Source organism: Eurosta solidaginis, chromosome 1 (genome assembly GCF_040869045.1).
Source record: "Eurosta solidaginis isolate ZX-2024a chromosome 1, ASM4086904v1, whole genome shotgun sequence".
In the NCBI taxonomy this organism is placed as follows: Eukaryota; Metazoa; Arthropoda; class Insecta; order Diptera; family Tephritidae; genus Eurosta; species Eurosta solidaginis.
This window is the reverse complement of record NC_090319.1, coordinates 248,108,955-248,116,878: the sequence shown is the minus strand read 5'-3', so window position 1 is coordinate 248,116,878 and position 7,924 is coordinate 248,108,955. Positions and strand designations below refer to the sequence as shown.

At 34.9% G+C, this 7,924-nt stretch overlaps 1 long non-coding RNA gene across 1 annotated transcript; it reads right to left on the bottom strand.

The window, feature by feature from the left end:
* Nucleotides 1-495: 495 nt before the first annotated feature.
* LOC137241861 (uncharacterized) lies at nucleotides 496-1,202 on the bottom strand. The gene is made up of 2 exons (XR_010950025.1): nucleotides 899-1,202; nucleotides 496-833 (listed from the first exon to the last, which is right to left on the bottom strand). It is a non-coding gene; the product is annotated as an uncharacterized lncRNA (long non-coding RNA).
* Between the last annotated feature and the right edge of the window lie 6,722 nt (nucleotides 1,203-7,924).

Genomic DNA, 7,924 nt, shown 5'->3' with positions numbered 1-7,924 from the left:
AAGTACATCTCGATTGAACCATGGTTGCTTATTTTTGTTCACTCTAATTTTCTTAAGTGGGACATATTTATTAAATAGGTAGTTAACCAAATTGGAAAAATTTTCAACTTTTTTATTTATGTCTGCTTCAAACCAACTGTCATTCCAAGGAAGTGAAGATGCTTCAGCAGCTAAAGCTCTGACATTGATTCTATTGAAATCACGAACGTACAGGTTGCCGATGGAGATAGTATTCGTAGATTGCAAAACTACATTACAACTCAAAAAAATTAAGTCATGGTCGCTAACACCTCCCAGAGAAAGCTGATCAAAATGTAAGACATTGCCCATGTCAGCCACACAAAATACATCTAGTAAACTAGGTTTGCAATGGGGTCCGAAACGAGTAGCAAGTTTATTTACAACTTCCAATCCTAGGCCTGATATGATATCAACAAAATGTTTGGACCGATCGTTTTCCACAAGCAGATCAATATTTAAGTCTCCACACAAGAGTATGTGTTCATAAATTGCACTATATTTATCGAAACTCTTAAAAAAGTTACCCAAATCATATGACTTTTTCGGATTATATACAGATACAACAAACAAGGCAACGCTCAGAATTATTGAAGAACTCAAACATCAAAAACTTCACAGGATTAAGTTGATCTGACCTGTCAATTACTCATCCCTGCAATGCCTTTTTATAATAGATCGCGATACCACCGCCGCGCTTGTCTTGCTGTCTGTCATTCCTTACAATACAGTAATCAAGAAATTGGTAATTATAAGCAGCCATATCATTCTGAAAGCAAGTTTCAGTAATACACAAGACATCAATACACGCAGAGCTAAAAACGTGATTTAAGTAATCAAGTTTTGTTTGATTCAAACTTCTCGAGTTAAAATGACAAACCTGAAATCCAGGATGACAATCACTCAAAATCTTCAGTAATATCCTCAGGTGTGACCGAGGGTAAAAAAGATGAAAGATGAAACCATCTGAAACGAGCTGCTACCCCAAGTTCAGTAGACATACAAGAGCCAATCACGCGCCTCCGTGAACGCCTATGATTGTTGTTAACATTATTGCTGTTGTTAACAACGTTGTTGTTGTTCTTAACATTCTTGATATTGTTATTATTATTGTCATTAGGCGAGCTAGGTTGAATATCCGATCCCGACGATGAACTTGACTGCACATTAGGACATAGTACAGGTTTACAAGTATGATATCTGTGAGAAGGAAACAATTCCTTTCTCTTTCTAACACACTGCCGTTTGACACTTCGGTCAGTGTCAAACTATTGTGGAACTCAGTGGAACCTGCGTGGAACATGCGTTTGACACTGAACGAAGTGTCAAAATTACCGGGGTTGCTGTCTTGGAAAGCGACGCAGGGAAACAAAAAAAGGAGTGGAATTTCAGATATGGATTGCTGTGATGGTAAATTTTTTTGAACGAATTCAGTATGAAAATGTAGTGCACCTATTTGGGTCCTACAGAAAATTATACAAAAGTCTTGAATTAGGGTATCTGAGGACGCGTAGTTATTCCAGTATTAAGAATACAAACACTGGTGCTAAGTTTCTCTACCCGTTCAAAAGTTCTCCGCGAAAAACAGTGTGAAACCGGGGTCGACTTCAATAACCCGTCTAAAAATGTGGAAAAAGAAATGAAAAGACGCGTTTTGTGCTGTTACCAATAGTCCAAAGATGAAAAAGTATTCGAAATATTGGAAGCTAGGCAAAAACGCGTCTATTAATATCTCCCCCGACGGTTTTGGTAATGTTTTAGCAATCGTCCCCGGTAATAAAGTATCACAATTTGTTAATTAAAATTGTCCAAAATATATGGATTTTAAAGAGAGATGTAATTAAGTGCTCGTTTGAAAGTAAATGAGGATATTTCTTTGTAATTTCACAATACAAATTTTACGCAGTTTCCGTTAGCAGCTACTACACTTTTTTTAACCTAAGAAGTACAACAGTGCCAAATAGCATCCACAAGCATTTTCTCAGGTGAGCGTGGCTGTGTATGTGCGTGATGCTACATATCCTACTTGTAGACCTGTACTATACATTAGGATTCCCACCACTAGCAGTAACAGAACTAGCAGTAAAGCTGGAGTCATTGGTGCCGTATGTCGTATCGCTGTATCCGTATCCCTATCAGTAATCAGCTGTTTATCGTTACGACGGTAAACCAAAACCCAATTGGTTGGCTACGATACGGTTACGATCTTAGCGGCACCAATAATCGATTGCATTGATTCTCATAAGGTTGGTCGAATCAGCTGTTATAAGGTTACCGATACGGTTACCGATAAAGCACCAATGTCTCCAGCTTAACATTTAAGTTATTAGGGTTGACAGCAACCGCAACAGGGTTTCGTTAAGAGTGCGTTTCTTTTTGGATTTTGACACACAAAGAAGCATTGTGAATGATAACTAAGTGTGATATCTTCTGCATAGACGTCAAAATTCCAAAGTGATTGGATCACCTGATTTTTATTTGACTATCGCTGCCTCATTATGTATCTCTATCACCAGCTGAAGATAGGCGCCGCCATATTGAACACCCTGTCAAAACGCTAAAAAGTAGCCATATTGAACATCTTGTCAGGCATTTGACAGATAAGATCCCTTCAAAAAACGAGAGTACTCTATAAATAATGTAAGGAATACGCCTTTGGGAGTATAGGACTGCTCCAAATCTAATCTGTATTCATACAAAAAATGTGCTCCAATTAACATTGCGATGTCCTAGGAGAGGAGTAGGTGATCCCACTCTCGCTTTGTTTGTGAGTATTCCATAGAGTACATACGTGAGAGTACTTTCCAAAGTACTTTCACTGTAGTTCTCCATGGAGCACCCACAGAGGATCATATGCCAAAGTACTAAAGAGGAATTGTGTCGGAAAGAATTATCGAAGTGAATTTGATTTAAAATGAAAGTAAATGAAGAGGGGCAATACAAATTTTATATTTTATACTACGAATATTCTTGTTATTTAGCTTTTGCGTGAATAAAGAAACTAATATTTCTCTATACATACTATAGTATGTATACATAAAACCAGTGCGCTTTTGCATTTTATCAGAGTTACCAAAGTAAAATTTTATTATTAGTTATTTGCATGCAATATTTTACTTTGGCAACTCTTTTCGATCGTCATCGTGTCGTGATCACTGTCGTTAAAAACCGAGCAATGATCGGCTGATGGTAGTCCGCAAACGCATTGCAAAGGAGTATTGTTAGAGTACTCCAACATGAAGAAAATGGAACACGTAATGCAACAATTTTTGCAGGGATATCACACTTAGTTATCATTCACAATGCAAAAAAGATTGTGCATTCACGAGTTAAAAATTGCTTCGTTCTGCGCATCTACGTCACACTTGACTGCTTCAGCGAATGAAAGAAAGAGAGAAAAAGACAAGAGCTAAAGGAAAATGACGTAAAAATTGCTCTTCAAAAACAGCTTAACTAATGTTTACATGCGCAATGCGCCACCCCTGCAAAAATTGTTGGATTACGTGTTCCATTTTCTTCATGTTGGAGTACTCTAACAATACCCTGCAAAAATTGTTGGATTACGTGTTCCATTTTCTTCATGTTGGAGTACTCTAACAATACTCCTTTGCAATGCGTTTGCGGACCACCATCAGCCGATCATTGCTCGTTTTTTAACGACCGTGATCACGACACGATGACGATCGAATAGAGTTGCCAAAAGTAAAATATTGCATAAAAATAACTGATAATAAAATTTTACTATGGCAACTCTGATAAAATGCAACCGCGCACTGGTTTTATGTATACATACTATAGTATAAAGAAATATTGGTTTCTTTATTCACGCAAATGCTAAATAACATAAGATTATTCGTAGTAAAAAATATAAAAGTTGTATTGCCCCTCTTCATTTACCTTCATTATACCTTTCATGAAAATGAAATGGTATATTAATTTCGTCACGAAACCGAAAATTGTAAGTCCTTAAAGGAAAATAGATAGACCCACCATTAAGTATACCGAAATAATCAGGTTGAAGAGCTGAGTTGATTTAGCCATGTCCGTCTGTCCGTCTGTCTGTTTGTATGCGAACTAGTCCCTCAATTTTTGAGATATCTTGATAAAATTTGGTGAGCTGGTGTATTTGGGTGTCCGATTAGACATTTGTCGGAACCGACCGGATCGGACCACTATAGCATATATCCTCCATACAACCGATTTTTCTGAAAAAGAGGATTTTTGTAATATCTTACCCAATTTAACAGATTGAAGCTTCAAACTTCACCATATACTTTCGTATATTGCACATATTGTTGCCTGAAAAAATTTATGAGATCGGTTGTATATATAGTATATATCCCCCACAACCGATTGTTCAGATAAGGAACTTTTCGTAATTACTGCCCTATTTTAAGAGCTAGAGGCTTCAAATTTCAGCGAATGCTTACGTATATAGCATATATTGTTGTCTGAAAAAATCATAAAGATCGGTGGTATATATAGTATATGTATGGTGGTATATATAGTATATATATATAGTATATATATATAGTATATATATATATATATTCGCAAATTTTAGCCCCATTTTAACAGCTAGAAGCTTCAAATTTCACCGAATATTTACTTATATAGCATATATTGTTGTCTGAAAAAATCATAGAGATCGGTTGTATATATAGTATATATCTCATACAACCGATTGTTCAGATAAGAAACTTTTCGCAATTTCTACCCCATTTTAACAGCTATAAGCTTCAAATTTCACTGATTGCTTACGTATATAGCATATATTGATGTCTGAAAAAATCATTGAGATCGGTGGTACACATAGTATATATCTCATACAACCGATTGTTCAGATAAGAAACTTTGCGCAATTTCTGCCCCGTTTTAACAGTTAGAAGCTTCAAATTTCACAAAATGCTTACGTATATAGCATATATTGTTGTCTGAAAAAATCATAGAGATCGGTCGTATATATATTATATACTTCATATAAACTGTCATTTTGACCCCTTTTTTACGGCTAGAATCTTCAAAATTCATCAAATTTCATCAAATAGTTACGTTTTCGTCATATATTTTTGAAATACGTGATTCGTAGTCATAGTTTTTACACGCAGACCACAAAAAACCTGAAACTTTGCATCCTCACACAAAGTACCTACCTGTTTTTATACCTTTCATGAAAATGAAATGGTATATTAATTTCGTCACGAAACCGAAAATTGTAAGTCCTTAAAGGAAAATAGATAGACCCACCATTAAGTATACCGAAAAAATCAGGTTGAAGAGCTGAGTTGATTTAGCCATGTCCGTCTGTCCGTCTGTCCGTCTGTCTGTTTGTATGCAAACTAGTCCCTCAATTTTTGAGATATCTTGATAAAATTTGGTGAGCAGGTGTATTTGGGTGTCCGATTAGACATTTGTCGGAACCGACCGGATCGGACCACTATAGCATATATCCTCCATACAACCGATTTTTCAGAAAAAGAGGATTTTTGTAATATCTTACCCAATTTAACAGATTGAAGCTTCAAACTTCACCATATACTTTCGTATATTGCACATATTGTTGCCTGAAAAAATTTATGAGATCGGTTGTATATATAGTATATATCCCCCACAACCGATTGTTCAGATAAGGAACTTTTCGTAATTACTGCCCTATTTTAAGAGCTAGAGGCTTCAAATTTCAGCGAATGCTTACGTATATAGCATATATTGTTGTCTGAAAAAATCATAAAGATCGGTGGTATATATAGTATATATATGGTGGTATATATAGTATATATATATAGTATATATATATAGTATATATATATATATTTTCGCAAATTTTAGCCCCATTTTAACAGCTAGAAGCTTCAAATTTCACCGAATATTTACTTATATAGCATATATTGTTGTCTGAAAAAATCATAGAGATCGGTTGTATATATAGTATATATCTCATACTACCGATTGTTCAGATAAGAAACTTTTCGCAATTTCTACCCCATTTTAACAGCTATAAGCTTCAAATTTCACTGATTGCTTACGTATATAGCATATATTGATGTCTGAAAAAATCATTGAGATCGGTGGTATAAATAGTATATATCTCATACAACCGATTGTCAGATAAGAAACTTTGCGCAATTTCTGCCCCGTTTTAACAGTTAGAAGCTTCAAATTTCACAAAATGCTTTCGTATATAGCATATATTGTTGTCTGAAAAAATCATAGAGATCGGTGGTATATATATTATATACTTCATATAAACTGTCATATTGACCCCTTTTTTACGGCTAGAAGCTTCAAGATTCATCAAATTTCATCAAATAGTTACGTTTACGTCATATATTTTTGAAATACGTGATTCGTAGCCATAGTTTTTACATGCAGACCACAAAAAACGTGAAGCATTGCATCCTCACACAGATTACCTACCTATTTTTATACCTTTCATGAAAATGAAATGGTATATTAATTTCGTCACGAAACCGAAAATTGTAAGTCCTTAAAGGAAAATAGATAGACCCACCATTAAGTATACCGAAATAATCAGGTTGAAGAGCAGAGTTGATTTAGCCATGTCCGTCTGTCCGTCTGTCTGTTTTTATGCAAACTAGTCCCTCAATTTTTGAGATATCTTGATAAAATTTGGTGAGCAGGTGTATTTGGGTGTCCGATTAGACATTTGTCGGAACCGACCGGATCGGACCACTATAGCATATATCCTCCATACAACCGATTTTTCAGAAAAAGAGGATTTTTGTAATATCTTACCCAATTTAACAGATTGAAGCTTCAAACTTCACCATATACTTTCGTATATTGCACATATTGTTGCCTGAAAAAATTTATGAGATCGGTCGTATATATAGTATATATCCCCCACGACCGATTGTTCAGATAAGGAAATTTTCGTAATTACTGCCCTATTTTAAGAGCTAGAGGCTTCAAATTTCAGCGAATGCTTACGTATATAGCATATATTGTTGTCTGAAAAAATCATAAAGATCGGTGGTATATATAGTATATATATATAGTATATATATATAGTATATATATATATATATTCGCAAATTTTAGCCCCATTTTAACAGCTAGAAGCTTCAAATTTCACCGAATATTTACTTATATAGCATATATTGTTGTCTGAAAAAATCATAGAGATCGGTTGTATATATAGTATATATCTCATACAACCGATTGTTCAGATAAGAAACTTTTCGCAATTTCTACCCCATTTTATCAGCTATAAGCTTCAAATTTCACTGATTGCTTACGTATATAGCATATATTGATGTCTGAAAAAATCATTGAGATCGGTGGTATAAATAGTATATATCTCATACAACCGATTGTTCAGATAAGAAACTTTGCGCAATTTCTGCCCCGTTTTAACAGTTAGAAGCTTCAAATTTCACAAAATGCTTTCGTATATAGCATATATTGTTGTCTGAAAAAATCATAGAGATCGGTGGTATATATATTATATACTTCATATAAACTGTCATATTGACCCCTTTTTTACGGCTAGAAGCTTCAAGATTCATCAAATTTCATCAAATAGTTACGTTTACGTCATATATTTTTGAAATACGTGATTCGTAGCCATAGTTTTTACATGCAGACCACAAAAAACGTGAAGCATTGCATCCTCACACAGATTACCTACCTATTTTTATACCTTTCATGAAAATGAAATGGTATATTAATTTCGTCACGAAACCGCAAATTGTAAGTCCTTAAAGGAAAATAGATAGACCCACCATTAAGTATATCGAAATAATCAGGTTGAAGAGCTGAGTTGATTTAGCCATGTCCGTCTGTCCGTCTGTCCGTCTGTCTGTTTGTATGCAAACTAGTCCCTCAATTTTTGAGATATCTTGATAAAATTTGGTGAGCAGGTGTATTTGGGTGTCCGATTAGA